This window comes from Carcharhinus amblyrhynchos, chromosome 24, assembly GCF_965287045.1.
Source record: "Carcharhinus amblyrhynchos chromosome 24, sCarAmb.v2.hapA, whole genome shotgun sequence".
In the NCBI taxonomy this organism is placed as follows: Eukaryota; Metazoa; Chordata; class Chondrichthyes; order Carcharhiniformes; family Carcharhinidae; genus Carcharhinus; species Carcharhinus amblyrhynchos.
The window spans coordinates 13,848,885-13,868,843 of record NC_137347.1 but is presented as its reverse complement, the minus strand read 5'-3'; the positions used below and the strand labels follow the sequence as shown (position 1 = coordinate 13,868,843).

General features: G+C 44.0%; 1 protein-coding gene across 1 annotated transcript in view; it reads right to left on the bottom strand.

Annotated features, from left to right (window-relative positions):
* csmd2 (CUB and Sushi multiple domains 2) overlaps positions 1-19,959 on the bottom strand; it is a 1,720,603-nt gene that overhangs the window by 1,570,446 nt on the left and 130,198 nt on the right. The window lies entirely within an intron of this gene.

Sequence of the window (19,959 nt, the reverse complement as noted above, 5' to 3'; positions counted from 1 at the left end):
TTTAAGTTTAGTTTTAAATTTAAATTTATTTATTAGTATTACAGGTAGGCTGATACTAACACTGTAATGAAGTTACTATGAAAATCCCCTAGGCACCTCACTCTGGCGCCTGTTTGGGTACACTGAGGGAGAACTTAGCATGGCCAATGCATCTAGCCAGCACGTCTTTTCGACTGTGGGAGGAAACTGGAGCACCCGGGGGAAACCCACAGAGACACGGGGAGAATGTGCAGACTCCACACAGATAGTCCCCCAAGCCAAGAATTGAATCCAGGCTCCTGGCGCTGTGAGACAGCAACTCTTTCTCAAACTCTTTAATAACCTGATTTGATTTGTTTTGATTTCATTTATTACTGTCATATGTATTACTTTATCGCGAAAAGTATATTTTTACTGTATGTTATACAGGCAAAGCTTACAGTACGTAAGAAGGAAAGGGGAGAGTGCAGAATGTAGTGTTACAGTCACAGCTAGAGTGCAGAGAAATATCAACTTCGTGGGAGATAGGTCCATTCAAAAGTCTGATGGCAGCAGGGAAGAAGCTGTTCTTGAGTCAGTTGGTACATGACCTCAGACTTCTGTATCTTTTTTCCGATGGAAGACAGAATGTCTTGGGTGCGTAGGGTCCCTAATTATGCAGGCTGCTTTTACGAGGCAGCAGGAAGTATAGACAGAGTCAATGGATGGGAGGCTGGTTTGTGTGATGCACTGTGTTTCATTCACAACTCTGTGTAGTTTCTTGCAGACTTGGGCAGAGGAGGAGCCATACCAGATACAACCAAAAAGAATGCTTTCTATGGTGCATCTATAAAGGTTGGAGAGAGTTGTGGTGGACATGTCAAATGTCCTTAGTTTTCTGAGAAAGTGGAGGCATTGGTGAGCTTTCTTTACTGTAGTGTTAACATGACCTGACATTTCTCTTGAAGAAGCTGTGGGAAATCAACTGTAACTTCTTTCTCTCACATATTACTCTTTGATCTTCTTTCTCCAATCTATCCAGCCCACTTTTTATTTTGTATACAAAGCAGAGATCCTCACTGTCATTAATGATATGGTTATCATTTCTGCTCTGCGGTGTATCTTCAAGGTATTACTTTCCTTTGGTTCCATTACTATCTTTGTAAACAGCCACTACATCCCCTGGAATGCTCTCACTTTTGTACCGAGATATCATTCCCGTGCTCTGGGGCATTGTTTTCAGTCTCCTGTGATGTATCATTTCCATGTTAACAGTCAGCAATATTAACCGTAAAAATGTAGTCACTTTTCATCATTATATGGACGATTCCCAACAGAATATTTCTATTAGCACTATCGCCTCGAGGGCTGTTGCTGTACTATTCGACTGCCAATCTGACATTGAAGTCCTGAATATTTTGAAGTTTACTACAACTCCACCTAACAATGTTATTCAGCCTCTGGCAAGATCTACTTGCCCCTGGCTGCAATTCACACCTATTTCACTTCTTGTCCAAAGGTATGGAACCTTGATACGCCACCTTGACTCAACTCTCGAGTTAAGCCTAAAGCCACTTTTGCGATATTGACTCTCCCTGGCTGTATTTGAATAAAACTCTGACTAAAATACTTTATACATTCTCTTTTTTGCACTGAGGGTCTGTTTCTCAAAAAGTTCCTTTGGAAATTTTCCCACGTTTCTTTTAAACTTGCGTCATGGGCCCTCAGTTGTACAAAACCACAAATGCCTCATGTCTGCTTTTGTAATAAGTCGTCAGAGGCAGAAGTCCCTTCACCAAAACCCCTTTACTTACAATTCCAACAGCGGTACACAGAGTGCTATCAGTCTACCTTTGGGAGTGCCAGAGGGATTGACACTGCCAGTTAAATACAAGAAAAAGATTCCCTGATTGGCCCATCAATTGACTCCTTAATCGGGGAGTTCATATTCCAATAGGCCAACCTTAATGACCGGGTTGAAGTCATCACACCTTTACTAGTGGATTATGACTTATTCCTCGGAAGATCTATCAACCACGGCATGCTAACTTAAGGGGTTTTATATTCAAACATACTCCAGACCTTGGTCTCTCCCAATTTCTCATCAAAATCTACCTTCCACTTGGTTTCCAGCTTTCCCCTGAAAAGCATTCTATAACCTCAAGGAGTTTGACCTAAATGTTAGCGTCAGCATTCTGTAAGTAATTTGAACATGAGCTTATTTTATTTCGGCCATCAGAAAGACAGCTTGCTGTACATAGATATATTGAATAATTGCTCTGAAAAATTAATACCATTCAAGTGTCTCCTTCAGTTTGGCATGTGTCTCATACCACAGTCATTGCAAGATGCTAATTTTAATTGACATGAAATATTTCCCAAATGCCGAACATCAGTGACGAGGTGCCAAAATCAAAAAGCTTTCGAGATGACTGGACAGCTGTTCCGTCCACTGCATAAGACAGAATAGCTAATGATGTCTCTAGCCTGAAGTACAGGATCTGTAGCTGTCAATAACCTCATAGTGCATTACGCAATCAGCCACAGGTTTTATGTGTAGTGTAGAAAACTCTTTCTCCAGTTGCTTTGGCTGATGAAGCAAATGACTGTTTCATGCTGATGTAAGGCAATTTCTCAGCATTAGGTGAGTATACCACATACTAATATCCTTCTGCGCACTTAAAATTCTGACAAAGAGCTTGAGTTTAAGTTTTATTTATTCATTTTGCAAGTAGGCTTACATTAACAGGGTGGCACCGTGGTTAGCATTACTGCCTCACAGCGCCAGGGACTTGGGATGGATTCCCAGCTTGGGTCACTGTCTGTGTGGAGTTTGCACATTCTCCCCATGTCTGCATAGGTTTCCTCCAGTTGCTCTGGTTTCCTCCCTCAGTTTGAAAGACGTGCTGGTTCGGAGCATTGCCTACGCTAAATTCTCCCTTAATGTATCTGTATCGGCGTCAGAGTGTGGTGACTCGAGGAATTTCACAGTAACTTCATTGCAGACTTAATGTAAACCTTACTTGTGACTAATAAATAAGTAAATTTAACTTTAATTAACACTGCAATGAAGTCTCTGTGAAAATCCCCGAATAACCCCACTCCGACACCTGTATGGGTACACTGACGGAGAATTTGGCATGGTCAATACACCTAACCAGCATGTGGCTTGTACTGCGGGAGGAAACTGGAGCACCCGGAGGAAACCCATGTAGACATGGGGAGAATGTGCAGACTCCACAAAGTGACCCAAGCCAGGAATCAAACCTGAATCCCTGACACTGTGAGGCAGCAGTGCTAACCAATGTGCCACTATGCCATCCACCAAGATCCAAATGATTTCAAAATCTGTCCATTTTTATACATGGTTATCTCATAAAATTAGCACCCTTGTGGGATAAGTGAATTCTTGTCATGCACGATTGGGTGGAGAATACAATGGTCAGAATTTTCCAGCCATTCTTGTCCCGCTGCTGCTGCAAATGAAGACAGAGAATTTGGCGCTCAGCCAAATCTCTGTTCACTGCAGTGGGACCAGAGCATCCCATCAACGTAAACAGCAGGATAATTCCGGCCAACATGTGTGCATTTAGTCCTATGTCTAAGTGCTGTATCTTAGTAAGAAACTTTGTGTGAGAAAAGTGATATTATTTTTAAATTTTGGGGGGTTTATTGCGATATTCTGTGGAGCAGTCCTGTTTATGTGACCATTGGGCTGCAAGGTTTAAGATATTGAAGGGGTATCAGTGTGAAAGACATGCACTTGAGGTAAATACGGCCAAGTTAAGTTTTCTAGAAGTAAATAATCGATGGATATTAATTTGCAATAGGAGATAAAGAAGGTTTGTCATGTTCAGTTGTTAAATTTGAAAGGGGAAGTAAAAAAGGGTTTACAATTTGGAAAAGATCATAAGTGAAAAAAGCAAGGCTATTAAATCTTATTTTACCTGAAAGCTGGGCTGACAAGCAGAACATGAAAGATTTTTATATTTTGGGAAAGGTACGTTTCAAAGAAAGAGAAGGACAATGGAATCAAGATGAAAGAGAGAAAGACTAGCTATGGAGAATTGTGAGAGTTGTGTTGGGTATGGCCAAGCAAGGTTTCTTGGAGCTCTGCTCTGTGCTGGGACAATAAATGTGGAGAACTTTCCAGCCAACCCAGAAAAGTAGTTTTTTTTTTGGAAAGTACAGTTTTGTTTTGTGGTTTCTTGAATTTTCACAGTAGAGAGAGAGTGAGAAGCCACCTGCCTTGGCTTCCTTACAGCAACAATGGGTCTGCCTTGTGATGCTATCTGGTTTTATAGATTAAATTGTTTAAAATGGATTGTTGGCTAAAGGGGTGTTTATTTTGTGAGTTTAACGAAGTAGGATTTTTCTTGGGGGGAGGGAGAATGTTCTGTATGCAAATATAGTCATGTACTTTTAAGTTTTCTTTTGTTAATCAAAATTTTTGGTTAAATATTTAAAATCCCCAAAAGTGTTCCTGGAATTTTTCTTTGGTTTTTCATTACAGGTATTTCCTCATGGTCAAAATAGAAAACAAAAAAGGTTGTGATAGCTTGCCACATTACCCTTTGGGATTTGGTTTGCATGGCAATTACTACCTGTGGATCATAACACATTGTAAGAAAGTTAATCTTGAAGATTTGTTCAAATTTGCTGCATAAATAAACCAACAATTATCACAACATATTCCAGGTTCCCAATCAAGTGACACAGAGGGATTATGCAGGAGAGCAAAGTACAAAAAGATCAGCCTGAAAATCCTCATTGAGATGGTTTGGGAGCAAAATAATTAACAGGAGATGTCCTACTGAAAGTTGATTGAATCCAATCGGCTTAGTCTGATTAACCAGTGGGGTATTGTAATACTCCACTGTTTTCAAATTTACAATTCTGGAGTCAGTTTAGCTCAGTTGGCTGGACAGCTGGTTAGTGATGCAGAGCAACGCCGACAGTATGGGTTCAATTCCCATATTGGCTGATGTTGTTTGTGAAGGCCCAGCTTCTCAACTTTATCCCCTGCCTGAGGTGTGGTAACCCTCAGGTTAAATCACCATCAGTCATCTGGGACAATGGCAACTTTACCTCCTTCTAGCAATAATGCTCGTGTTCAAATTATGTCAGCTGTGATTCTCAATCTCTCAGATGTTAGAAAATAATTTAGTATATAATGCTGCTTCACATGCAAAATGGGTAACATTTATTTCGCTTTGGGAGAACATAAGAAATAGGAGCAGGAGTAGGCCATCTAGCCCTTCAAGCTTGCCCTACCATTCAATAAGGTCATGGCTGATCTGTCGTGGCTCAGTTCCACATTCCTGCCCTCTCCCCATAACCCTTAATCCCCTCTCTTATCAAAAACCCATCAACCCGCGTCTTAAAAATATTTAGCAAGGCAGCCTCCACCACTTCAACGGGCAGAGAATTCCAGAGATTCACCACCCTTTGAGTGAAGAAGTTCCTCCTCAACTCCGTTCTAAACCGCCCCTCGTTTAACTTGAGGCTGTGCCCCCTCGTCCTACTGTCCTTTCTGAGCGGGAAGAGTCTCTCCACCTCTATCCTATCCATCCCATTCATCATCTTATACGTCTCAATGAGATCTCCCCTCATTCTTCTAAACTCTAACGAGTACAAGCCTAGTTTATTCAGCCTCTCCTCATAGTTCAACCCCCTCAACTCCGGTATCAGCCTAGTAAACCTCCTCTGCACTCCCTCCAAGGCCAAAATATCCTTGCGTAAGTGCGGCGACCAAAACTGCACACAGTACTTCAAATTTCCAAAATGTGGAAAGTTGTACTTCAATTTTAGATGGAAAACGTTGCGTAATGGGCTATTAATTTGGATATTGTGGTTTTGCTTGCATCTGGAATGCCTTCCCTGTAAATTATTTAAAAAACATAAAATAACTAACCTGCCTTCTCAGTTTCTTGCCAGGTGATAGATGAAGATTATTAATTGGACAGTTTCCAAATCATCCAAAAATATCTTTGCCCTTCATGCATGTATTTTGTTATCTCCACAATACATTAAAAAAAGACACCTTGAACTCATCAAAACCACACGTCTTTGATTTTTTTTAGGTACAGTTACACAAAGCAAGAAGAGTTTTCGGGGTTTATTCAAATTTACTAAGAGAATAATAACCTCTTTAGTCATAATGCAGCGTATATAATGCATGATTTGTCTGGTACAAACACCAAAACCTTAATGCATAGTGCATATAAGACATAGCATGAATTATGACATTTGATTTAACTGGCATAAGTGAAAATGTAGTCTTTTTTTAAGGGATAAAAGGTTATACAATGCTGATTCCAAAAGCAGAGAATCATAAATCAAACTTGCATACCTACTCTAATGATCATAAAAAGCTTTCCCCACAGATACATTTTCTATGTCTTCATAGGACGAGGAAAATCCAAAGGAAAAGCAAACTGTTTTATTATAGATCGTGGGTGAAAATTTCTCGTTTTTTCAGTGTGGCAATGGGCAGGAAAAATGACGTGGATACCACAGACCCCGACAATGCTTCTACTACCATATTGCTCAGGACATGTGCAGGTTAGGTTGATTGGCCATTCTAAAATTGCCCTCAGTGTCCTGAGATGTGTAGGTTAGAGGGATTAGTGGGGAAAATGTGCAGGGATATGGGAGTAGGGTGTGGGTAGGATTGTGGTCAGTGCAGATTCGATGGGCCAAATGGCCTCTTTCTGCGCTGTAGGGTTTCTGTGATTCTATGATTCTATGACATTAAAAAATACATTCCAAAGGGTGCGGCCCACAATGTCATGCTGGCAGGTGTGCTCAAGCAACTTAGGTTTGAAAACCAGGGGGCAGTGCCTAAGCATGACATTCTTCCCCCTGAGCAATGTATTCACCTGACTTCTCCTGGCGAGTTCTAATTGCCACCTGCGTGCCCTGGGGGATCTGTCATGATTCACCTTCACGTTCATGTGAATGGACAATTTAACTATGGGGAAGATTATCAGGCCTGATAATGATGTTTAATTATTTTCAAATAAGGATCCCAAAATTCAACATTAAGATTTCTATTACATCAGCAGCAGGAGGGGGTGTGGCGGGGGGGGGGGGGGGGGGGGGGGGCGGAAGCGTGCAAGGGAGTGGGGGAGGGGTGCAAGGGGCAGGGACAATTGCTATGCGAAATCCCACTGGCATAAATCACATTTTGGGATTCCCACAGGATTGCTGCCAATCCCACTCCCTGAAAACCAGGGTGTAAAATCCCCTCACAGCCCGTCCCCTCGATAGTCATAACCAAACATGGTGAAGAAAGACAAGGACATCGCTCTGGATTTTTCTAACCCCACTTCCAGCATTTTTTCTGATGGCAGAGGTGGCTCGCCACTGGCTGCTGCTGATGGTATTTTGTTTGACGTGCCCACTCCACCACTGGGGAAGCAACCATGAGGGTTCGGGGGGGGGCGCAGTGGTGGGAGGGTAGGTACCTTCAGCAAGATTAAATAATCTTGCCAGTGGTAAGGACTAGAAAATCCCACCTGTAAGATTTAATTTTCCTCTGCCTTGTGTCCAAATAGCAACTAAAATATCATTGTAAATGAATTAATTCATTGTAAATGTTGTAAATACATTGCGATACATCGTAAATGTATCTACAACTAACATATCATTGTAAATATACTCCCATTTTGCTTAAGAGTAAGAAAGTGTTCTCAATTCATTTCTGCTTTTTCTGTGCCCGTGCCTGAAGTAGGCATATCAATGCGTGGTCATTTCAAAGCAAACAAAATGTTCGTGAATCATAGAATCCCTACAGTGCAGAAGAGGCCATTTGGCCCATTGAGTCTGCACCACCTCTCTGATAGAGTACCTTACATAGGCCCTATCCCCGCAACACCACACATTTCCCAAAGCTAATCCATCTAACCTACGCATCTTGGTACGCTAAACAGCAATTTAGTATGGCCAATCCACCAAACTTGCACATCTTTGGAGTTAAGTAGCTTTCCACTTCGAGGTTCCTACTTGTAATAAAAGGTAAAGATCATGAGCAAACTGGCCTTATAAAACTAGATCTCTTGAGTAATGAATCCCCAACTTCCTGTCCCTACAAAATCCAATAAATTCTTAAATGATTCCAGGACTTTCACTATTCTTGCAGGTGTCCATTTTGAGTGATGGCTCGTAGTTTTTACTGTTCTAAGCTGCATCCTCGGCCCCACAGCTACAGTAATTTTCCCAGTGTAACTTTTCTTGATTCCTGATTAAATGTCATTATTAAGGGACAGGCTGGTCAGGTCAAGATAACTCATTACTCCTCACTTCTAGAATAAAGTTGAAAAGAATCCTGCCTCAGGATCAGCTCCAATTGAGTGCTATTTATCTTTTCAGAGTAGCGATGAAAGTTGTTCTCAGTTCTCCTCCATATGCTTGTTCCCATTGTTAAAGTAGGAGGCAGGGAAGAAGAAACAAACTGATTGCATCTATGTCACACCTTTGTTGACTTCAGAACAGCTCAAAGTACATTAGAGCCAATGCTATATCTTTGAAGTGTATTCACTGTTGTCATGTAGCGAATGCAGCAGCCAATTTGACATGCCAGGTCCTGCGGACAGTAGTGAGATACACATCAGATAATCTCTCTTAGTGATATTGGTTGAAGGACAATTATTGATCTGAAAACCTCCTTTTGCTCTTCTTCAAATAATATCGTGGGATCTTTTACGTCCCCTTTGACAGGGCCGACAAAACCTCAGTTCAATGATGGAAGTCACGTGCTCCTACAACATTGTACTTCAGGACTGAATTTTCAACAAGAAGGCAAGCTGGGGGCTGGAGGGGGCAGTGGGAAGGAGGGATAGAGGGTGGAGAGAGAGAGAGATAGAGGGAAAGAGAGGGAAAGAGAGACAGGTTTGTGAGCGTTGTCTGCGGCATGCCTGCTTCAAGACTGAATCCCTGTGTTGGCAATATCACCAAAGCAAGGGGAGGGATGCCCCTCTCCTCCCCTCTGAGAAAAAAAAAATCACTGAGAGCTTGTAAGGGTTTGAAAAGACTGGAATGCCCATGCATTCAGAAGTCTGGATTCAGGCAGGTATTTAGTGTGGTCTCAGTCATGGCCGCTCCAAGAGTCAGCAGGGCAAAGGGACTCTGGATACTTCTTAAAAATTCGGATGTGGGACATGGGTGTTGCTTGGTGGCCATCATTTACTGCCCTTGAACTAAGTGGCTTGCTAGGTCATTTCAGAGAGCAGTTGAAGGTCAATCACATTGCTGTGGCTTTGGAGTCACATGTAGGCCAGACCAGGTAAGGACGGCAGATTTCCTTCCCTAGAGGACACTAAAGAACCAGATGAGTTCAGCATTAGTTGCCTATTCCTGCTTGCCCTTGAACTGAGTGGCTTGCTCAGCTATTTCAGAGGGCAATTCACAGTCAACTAGATTGCTGTGGATCAGGAGTCACATGTAGGTCTGACAAATTCAGGGTGGCAGGTTTCCTTCCCGAAAGGGCAAAAGTGAATCAGATGTTAATGGTTATAATTAGACTTCAAATTCCAGATTTTTACTGAATTCAAATTTCACCATCAGTCAGGGTGGGATTTGAACCCAGGGAGCAGGACTCAGGGTCTCTGCATTAATAGTCCAGTGACAATACCACGACACCACCGCTGCCCCACAGCAAAGACCAAAACAGATGCCAGTCACTGTATTTCAGAACATTTTAAAGGCTCAATTTAGCAGATTAAAAGATGTTTGGCGTTTAATTGTGGTTGACAATATGCTTTTGTGTTAATATGTTGATCTTGTGAAGAAGCCAATCAAATACTCCTCTTAAAGTTTTGTGTTAAATAGATTAGAAACAAATAATTTGTTAGCTATTTCACTCTTCATTGGAAGTGCATTTATATGACGCTTCAATCAAAATGACTCAAATACTCTTTAAATACAATGAGAAAACAGTACAGATGATGAAACTGAAATAAAATTATAAAATATTGTAAATGTTCAACAAGTGACTCAGCTCTGGTGGTAAAAGAAGCAGTTAACATTTGAGGTAATGACCTTTCATCAGGGTTGGAAAGTATTTGCGATGTTTGATTAATGTACAAAGGCAGGGGAAGCAGGGAGTGGGAACGAAGAATTAAAGAGAAGATTTGTGACAGGGTGGAAGTCAGGAAAGATTAACTGACAAAACGAGTGATGTGCAGGCAAAGAGGACAATGGTTCAAGCAAGAAAACAAAAGCTGGCTCCAAGGAAGCTGTAACTGGCAACAGCAGAATCATTGCTGATAGCTGCCATCCAAAACTAAAGTGGGAACAGTGGCTGTGGCCTGAAATTGTTCAACCATAAAGTACATTATGGAAAGTTGAGATGCTGCCCCTCGACCTTCCGCTGAGCCCCATTAGAATAGTTTTAGAGGCAAAGGACAAAGAAGCCACTGCGGAATGCAGAATTAAAATGGTGAACGACTGGAAGCTCATCTCAACTGGGTGGCAGAGTCGTTAGCACTGCTGCTTCGCAGCGCTGGCTGGCTGTCTGTGCTGGGTTTGCATATTCTCCCCATGTCTGCGTGTGTTTCCTCTGGCTGCTCCGGTTTCCTCCCATAGTCTAAAAGACGTTTCAGCTGTTTGCATTGGCCATGTTAAATTCTCCCTCAGTGTACCCGACCAGGAGCTGGAGTGTGGCAACAGTGGAGGGGGAAGGGGGGGGTCGGGAAGTGGGGGGGGGGGGCAGACTTTCAGTAACTTCCTTGCAGTGTTAATGCAAGCCTACTTGTGATACTTAAACTTAAGCTTGGGGTCATGTGTATGAACTAGCAGAAGTGTTCATCAAAACGATAACTCAATCTGATTTTAGACTCCCAATGTAAAGGAAACAACATTGTGAGCAATGTGTATGGTGAAATACAAGAATAAGTAATCACTATTTCATTTGGAAGGAGCGTTTGGAGGATCGGACAATGGGAAAGAAGTCAGGGAAATGGCAATTGTTGCCCCTCTTGTATTTTCAGAGAAAAGTGGAGGGCACACAATGAATTAGATTGAAATGCAATGATTGTTCTGTATCCAACCCTGCAGCCATTTTAAGGATGACAATTTCCGACAAAACTGATCATTTTAAATGCTGCTTGAGGGCCAATATTGGCCAGCACATCAAGACAACTCATTGTTGAAGTCATGTTCCAAGATTTTAGCATCTACTTGAATCACTGGGAAAATAAATCAAAACCCTTTGGCGTTGGATCAAGGCTTCCTGACCAAGAAACAAAAATCAGAACAAAGTACAGCACAGGGACAGGCCCTTTGGCCCACCAAGTCTGTACCAACACAGATGCCTCTCTAATCTAACTTTTTTTCTGCCTCTGTGTGGTCCATATCCCTCTATTCCCTGCCAATTCATGTATCTATCCAGATGTCTCTTGAATGTTGTTATTGAATGTGCTTCCACCACCTCCTCCAACAGCGCGTTCCAAGCTTTCACCTGTGAAAACTTTCCCCTTACATCTCTTTTAAACTTTCCCCCTCTCCTTTTCAACCTATGTCCTGAGTAATTGACCCTTTGACCCAAGGAAAAATACTCTGAGTCAACCAGTGAGGTACTTTTAGATTATATTCACCAGTGTGAGGAAAAGCAACTGCTAATTTGCACATGGCAAGAAGATAATGATCGGAGAATCCCTGCAGTGCAGAAGGAGACCATTTGGCCCATCGAGTTTGCACCAATTCTTTCTGACAGAGTACCTTACCCAGGCCCTTTCCCTCACATTATCCTCACAACCTCACACATTTACCATGGTTAATCCATCCAACCTACACATATTGGAACACTAGATGGCAATTTAATATAGCCAATGCACTAAACCTACTCATCTATGGACTGTGGGAGATAACCTGAGCACCCAAAGGAAACCCACATAGACATAGGGAGAATGTGCAAACTCTACACAGTGAGTAACTAAAGGTCAGAATTGAACCCGGATCCCTGGCACTGAGAGGCATCAGTGCTAACCATTGTGCCACCGTGTCACCCATAAGGGCCAGATAATCTATTTTAGGTATTGTCTAGTACACCAATATGTATGGCTCATCTTCTGAATAGTACTCACTGGCTCTAGCCATTGTTTGCTGGAGCGGGCGGAGTGAAGGAGCACTGAGTCAGGTAAGAAATTACCTGTTTAAAAACTGTTTAAATCATTTCAAAACATTTTCGCGGGCTTTTTAGTGTTTAGTAAGAACTTACCTTGTAGAACTGTTAGATTCATTTAAAAGCATTTTCGCGGGCTTTTTGTGTTTACTGCTTTAAGAATTCAAAGGGAGTGGATAGCAGGGATTTGTGGATAAGCAGCCTTTTAAACAGCGCCAGGTTTAAAAGGAGGCCTGGTGTAGACAGCGGGCAGCGTCGGAGCGGGCAGCGGAGTGAGAGGGAAGCTGAGAGAGCTGCTAGGGCTTAGGATCTAAGGGCTGGGGAGAAAAGGGCCAGGTAAGTTTGCGTTGAAATTAGTAGTACTGCAGGGAATAATGGAGGGGCATGTGATGTGCTGTTTCTGTATGATGTGGGAGCTGGTGGACCCCAGGGTCCTTCCATGTGACCATGTCTGTAGTAAGTGCAGGTTGCTGGAGGAGCTCCAGCTCAAAGTAGATGAGCTGGCCTCTGAGCTACAGACACTGAGGCTCATCAGGGGGAGGGAGGGTGCCATTGATAATGGGGTGCAAGACACATCCACACCCCCTAGACTGGCTAACTCTAAGAGTCAGGAATAGGAGGGGGCTGTTGAGTGGAGGAAGGAGGGTAGGGACCGGAGGAAGGAGGGTGGGGACCGGAGGAAGGAGGGTGGATAGGATAGAGGTGGAGAGACTCTTCCCGCTCAGAAAGGACAGTAGGACTAGAGGGCACAGCCTCAAGATAAAGTGGGGGGGGGGGGGGGGGGGGGGGGGGGGGGTGGTTTAGAGCGGAGTTGAGGAGGAACTTCTTCACTCAAAGGGTGGTGAATCTCTGGAATTCTCTGCCCGTTGAAGTGGTGGAGGCTGCCTCGCTAAATATTTTTAAGACGCGGGTTGATGGGTTTTTGATAAGCGAGGGGATTATGGGTTATGGGGAGAGGGCAGGAATGTGGAACTGAACCATGACAGATCAGCCATGATCTTATTGAATGGCGGGGCAGGCTTGAAGGGCTAGATGGCCTACTCCTGTTCCTATTTCTTATATTCTTATGTTCTTTTCCATCCTAAGAGGACAGATTCTGCCTCTGTTTTTTGTCTCATCACTACCTTTCCAACGGCAATTAGGGATGGGCAATAAAGGCTTGTCTAGCCAGCGAAGCCCACATCCTGTAAATGATTTTTTTTAAATTAATTTAACTTCCAAGTTTGGAAATTATGTCAAGTTATCTCCAACATTCATTTCTCAAATCAAATGTTAAATTATCATCACTTTGCAGATTTAAGAAAAAACTATTGGGCGCAAGTGCATATTTGATGTGAGGGAGGGAAGTTTGCCAACCAGCCAGGAATTGCCCTAAAACATCCGGATATCGAGCACGACCCTCCGGGATACTCCTAGAAGCAAAGACAGGAGAAATATCATAGGGCTATTCAAATGTTTTGATTCTAACTGAATATTTGTGCAGATTAATAATAAAAAAATTGACGATTGAACAAAAGATTGTTTATCCAGCCTCTATTGGCAGCGTTTTGATATCCATGATCTCCTTATTAAATAAACATGTAGAATGTGGACTGCCTTTTGAGTAGACTGCTTGTCATTTGGGTGATATTTGATACTGTCCCCTGGATCAACGATGTGAAATAATCAGATTGGATTGTGGAAGATAATCAATCCCTGTAGTTATATAAATCACCCCATTTCATTTCTGGCAAATGACAAGGGAGATTTATGACTGATCATTAGTCAAACAGAACAGGAGATATTAAACTTTGCTTCAAATGTGCCTTATAGCACACACACTCACTGCATGAAAAATGACAATTCGACTTATTTTAGTGGTTTAATTGGCATTTTAGTAGTTTTGCCCTAATCCGTTATAGCTGCTTTCAATGCAATTCATGCATCTGATAATCTCAGGGAATTTCTTCTCGCATTCCCACTTATTTCAGGGTTCAATTTCTGTCAATCGTAACTTACTTATCAAGTCCGGGTTTAAATCCTACATGACAACAAAGCCCACATGTCCTGGTTAGTGCCTGTAACAGCGTGTGTAATAGTTACAAAAGATTTGTGCTGCTGCAGTTAGCTTGATGCCTTCATTAGAGCAAAACAAGCAAACTCAACATTTCAGCTAATTCATATGGATGATAAATTGACTTTTCTCAGCTGTCCAAGGTATAGGCCATTGATGTCCAATTTTAATTAGCTCACTGAAACAATTTTCTATTCCATTAGCTTGGCCATCCGTATTCTGGGCCTAACTGTCAAGTTGCTTTGAGGCAGTGATGGATGCAATGTATCATATTCAGGGAATGTTTATTTTAGTTGGACAAATGGATGCTTCCTCAATGACAAGCATTAGTTATTAACGTTTGTCTGGTGCTTCATAATCTTCAGACTGGGAAAGTGAAAACTCTTCCAAGATGACTTGTGGTGACTCTGGTTAAAATTGAGATTTACATTTTACAATCACAATAATGCAGCCCTATCCTTGGATTCAAAGACATTAATGTCACAAGGCAGCTGGAATCACACCATTGTGAAGTAATTATCCCCATATCCAATCACTCAGTTTTCAAAGCTTGAATATTTTTTCCAAATGTTATCAGCTTCAAGCAGTTTCCCAGGATACACACTGGACTCAAGTCAGTACTTCTGTGATAATCCATAATTCTGATGGTTTGATTCCATGTTTCTGTCTCCAGTCTGTATAGCAATTCAACAAATTTACTTTTAATTGCAATAGGCACATTTATGAAATAGAAGCTATTAAATTCAGATTTGACCATCTACGGTTGTGGGATATGACCCTCGAACATTGTCCTTGGTCTTTTATTTACCAGCCCAATGACCATATCATTAGGCTGCAGGGAGAACCCTAAATTATACCAATTCCTGTGATGGGAAATGAATCCCTTTTCCATGGGCCTTAGCCAGGGCACAGTTACATTACCACTATGCCACCATCTCCCTCAAAATAGAAGCTCCTTGTGAATAGAACATTTGGAGCCAATTTGAATTTAATTATTATAATTTGAGATAAAACGGTTTCCCTAACTGGCATCACTGTGGCCAAGACCCTCCGGATGATACCCCTAGGAAATCCCACAGCAAGAACTCCTTGGCAGTTACTTGGGAACTTATCAGTTTCACAGTAACTTCATTGCAGTGCTAATGTAAGCCTACTTATGACACCAATAAGTAAACAAAATAAATAAACTTCCGGTGGGCAATTACCCTACATCAGGAAGAGGTCCCAAGGGCTGAAGAGCAGGAAGGGTGGACGACTGTTAGGAGGAGAAAGAGGAAGAAGAAGAGTAGTCAGGGTCCCCTGGCCTCCCCCGAGGCCCCCCAATGTTCGTCGACAGGGGCACAGAAAGATAGGCAGGAGGGGGAGACTGACTTAGAGGGACAGAAGGGGGCTGGCAAGGTGATAGTGGTAGGGGAAGGGAGGGTCCGAGGTATTGATAGAAGGTTCTGTGGACAGAGGCGTGACTCCAGGATGGTGGTTTGCCTCCCTGGAGCAGGGGTAAAGGATGTAACGGAAAGGGTAGAGGGAATTTTGAAAGGGGAGGGGACCCAGGCAGAGGTCATAGTACACGTAGGGGAGGGGGACATAGAAAGGAGGAGTAGGGTAGAGGTCCGTAGGCAATTTAGGGAGTTGGGGTCCAAATTAAAGAGCAGGACCTCCAGGGTGGCACTCTCTGGGTTGCTGCCCAGTACTAGCAGGGCAAAGAATGACGAGATCATGCAGTTGAATGCATGGTTGAGGGATTGGTGTAGGGTAGAGGGCTTTACTTTTGTGGATCACTGGGAGGTATTTATGAGAGAAGGGCAACTGTACAGGAGGGGTGGGGAGAATTTGAACAGGAGGGGAACTAGTGTCTTAGCGGGGAGGTTAGCTGGGGTGTTCAGGAATGGTTTAAACTAATAAGGAGGAGGGGTGGGGAGGTGGCTGGGAGAGAGTCGGGTGAAAAGAAAAGTATCAGGGAGAAGGAGGTTCCGAGGGACACTCGTGGGTTGAACTGTGTCTGTTTCAATGCTAGGTGTGTGGCAGGGAAAACGGATGAGCTTAGGGCCTTGATGTTTGTTGAGGAAGTTAGATGTGGTGGCTGTAACGGAGACGTGGTTACGGGAAGGGCAGGACTGGCAGCTGAATGTCCCTGGGTACAAGTGTTTTAGGTGTGACAGAGGAGGGTTGAAGAGAGGTGGAGGGGTGGCACTGTTAGTAAAGGAGAACATCACAGTAGTGCAGAGGGAGGACAACATGGAAGAGATAGGGATTGAGTCACTGTGGGTGGAGTTGAAGAATAAAAAGGGAGAGATTACGATGCTAGGGGTGTACTATAGGCCACCCAACAGCCCAAGGTCGGTGGAGGAAGGCATTTGCAGGGGCATTTTGGACAGGTGCAGGAAGAATAGAGTGGTTGTAGTGGGTGACTTTAATCTTCCCGGAGTGAATTGGAGGGGGCCTAGAGCTGGGGGTACGGAGGGAGAGGAGTTTGTGAAATGTGTTTTGGAAGGGTCGCTAGAGCAGTATGTAACTAGCCCGACTAGGGGAGGGGCTATACTGGATTTAGTGTTGGGTAATGAGCCGGGGCAGGTGGGAGAGGTAGAGGTAGGCGAACATGTGGCTAACAGTGACCACAAGTCCGTCTACTTTAGGATAAAAATGAAAAGGGATGAGTGCCGGCCGAACGGGAGTGCGCTGAACTGGGGAAAGGCGAGCTATAGCAGGATTAGGAGGGAGCTGCAGGACACTGATTGGGAGGGACTGTTAGCTGGCAAGTCCACGGTTGGCAAGTGGGAGGCTTTTAAGGACAAATTGAAATGGTTGCAGGGGAGGTATGTTCTGGTTAAGCGGAAGGATGGGAAAGGTAGGATTAGAGAGCCATGGATTACAGAGGGTATTGAAGACTTGGTCAGGAAGAAGAGGGAGGCGTATGTTAGGTCGAAACGACTGGGTACGGAGAGTGCGCTGCAGGAATATAGAGAGAGTAGGAGGGAGCTAAAAAGGGGAATTAGAAGGGCGAAGAGAGGGCATGAAATGGCTTTGGCTGGTAGGACTAAGGAAAATCCAAAAGCATTTTATTCCTATATTAGGAGCAAGAGAGTAGTTAGAGGGAAAATTGGTCCTCTTAGGGACAAAAATGGAGAGTTATGTACTGAGTCGGAGGGAATGGGGGAGCTCCTGAATGAATACTTTGCGTCGGTATTCACAAAGGAGAGGGGTTCGGAATCGTGCGGTCTCTTGGAGGGAGCTGAGGATCAGCTGCAGGATATATCTATTACGAGGGAGGAAGTGCTAGGGCTTTTAGGTAGCGTAAGGACGGATAAAGCTCTGGGGCCTGATGGTATTTATCCCAGGCTGCTTAGGGAGGTGAAAGATGAAATTGCTGGGCCTCTGGCGCAAATCTTTGTCTCTTCTTTGGACACAGGTGATGTCCCAGAGGACTGGAGGGTAGCAAATGTGGTACCACCGTTCAAAAAAGGTAGTAGGGATAACCCTGGAAATTATAGACCGGTGAGTTTGACATCGGTGGTAGGGAAATTAATGGAAAAAATACTTAGGGGTAGGATGTATGACCATTTGGAGCGTTGCGATCTGATTAGGGATACGCAACATGGCTTTGTTAGAGGGAGGTCTTGCCTTACGAATCTGGTGGAATTCTTTGAGGAGGTGACAAAAACGGTTGACGATGGGAGAGCCGTTGATGTCATCTGTATGGATTTCAGTAAGGCGTTTGACAAAGTCCCTCATGGTAGGCTGGTAGAAAAGGTTAAGGCGCATGGGATACGAGGCCAGGTAGCTAGGTGGATTGAGAACTGGCTGGGTAATAGGAGACAGAGGGTAGTTGTGGAGGGGACCTTGTCGGGCTGGAGGCCAGTGACCAGTGGTGTGCCGCAGGGCTCAGTACTGGGACCTCTCCTCTTTGTAGTATACATAAATGACTTGGAAGAGAGCGTAGGTGGTGTGATCAGCAAGTTTGCTGATGACACCAAGATGGCAGGGTTGGCGGGTACTGAACTGGATTGTCAGCTGATACAACAGGATATAGATAGGTTGGTGCATTGGGCAGATAGGTGGCAGATGGAATTTAATCCTGACAAATGTGAGGTGATGCATTTTGGCAGGAATAATGCAGAGAGGAGCTATATGATAAAAGGTAGACAGATTAGGAGTATAGACATACAGAGGGACCTGGGAGTGCAGGTTCACAAATCCATGAAGGTTGCGCCTCAAGTGGAGAAGGTTGTTAGGAAGGCTTATGGAATGTTAGCCTTTATAGGAAGGGGTATAGAGTACAAAAGCTGCCGTCTAATGCTTCAGTTGTATAGAACGTTGGTTAGACCGCATTTGGAGTACTGCGTCCAGTTCTGGTCACCTTACTACCGGAAGGACGTGGAGTCTCTGGAAAGGGTGCAGAGGAGGTTTACCAGGATGTTGCCTGGCATGGAGGGGCTGGGTTACGAGGAAAGGTTGGAGAAACTGGGACTATTCTCCTTGGAAAGACGGAGATTGAGGGGGGACATGATAGAGGTATATAAGATACTGAAGGGAATAGATAGAGTTAATAGTGAGAGACTGCTCCCTAGACTGGGTACAAACACAAGAGGTCATGATTTAAGGGTGAGGGGGGAGAGGTATAATTTGGAAGTGAGAGGAAGGTTCTTTACGCAGAGAGTTGTGGGGGTATGGAACACGCTACCGAGTAGGGTGGTGGAGGCAGGAACGTTGGACTCGTTTAAGGTTCAGTTAGATAGACACGAGTGAAACGAGGATGGAGGGTTATGGTAGGGGCTATTAAATAAGGTTAGAACCTCAGGAGACACCGGAAAAGCAGGCTTGTAAGATTAACGTTGTTGACTTTTTATTCCGCAGGTGGAGGTCCACCTCGTGTCAAACGAGGGGCATGCACACGGTGGGTCGTGCGTGGGCTGCTCTTGGAAGTTCCGGGAGTGGCCTAGTACTTCGTGTCGGTGTGTGTGCTTGATCCTGGACCGGTAGACAGGCGCCGCAACAGCTCGGTGACTAGCACTGCTAGCTGTGCAGATACATGGATTTGGGCCTGTGTCTGTGGGAGTTTGTGCATTCTCCCTGTGGTTGCGTGGGTTTCCTCCGGGCGCTCCGGTTTCCTCCCACACCCCAAAGGTGTGCTCTTAGGCTGATTGATTTTACCAAATTGACACTATTCTCCCCTGAATCTGGCTAAGTTAGGGGTTCCATTCCTTGACACGCAGGGTAGAATAGGTGTAGGGTGATGCGGCGGCGCGGGCTCGTTGGGCCGAAGGGCCTGTTTCCCGTGCTGGGTTGTTCTTTGTTCTTTGTTCTAGAACCCTCCGAAATTCTAATTTAAAGTAGGAGACTTTGAATGGTTGTGACTCACTTCTCAGAACAGTCAACCAGGAAATGTTAGAAAGATTCAAACCAGTTATAACTCCTGGGCAATACAACATATGGGCACAGTGGTTAGCACTGCTGCCTCACAGCACGAGGGACTCGGGTTCGATTTCTGGCTTGGGTCACTGTCTGTATGGAATTTGCACATTCTCCCCGTGTCTACATGAGTTTGCTCCAGTTTCCTCCCATATTCCAAAAGATATGCTGGTTAGGTGCACTGGCCATACTAAATTCTCCCTCAGTGTATCCGAACAGATGCTGGAGTGTGGCAACAGGGGATTTCCACAGTAACTAAATTGTAGTGTTTATGTAAGCCAACTTGTGACACTGATATAAAAGTTTTTAAACTTTAACTTTACTGCTGATCAGCCCTGACTCCCCACTGGACCCATCTGACTATCAGTACCACCAAACACCCCACCCCAACTATCCATCAACCCAAATTACAGCATCC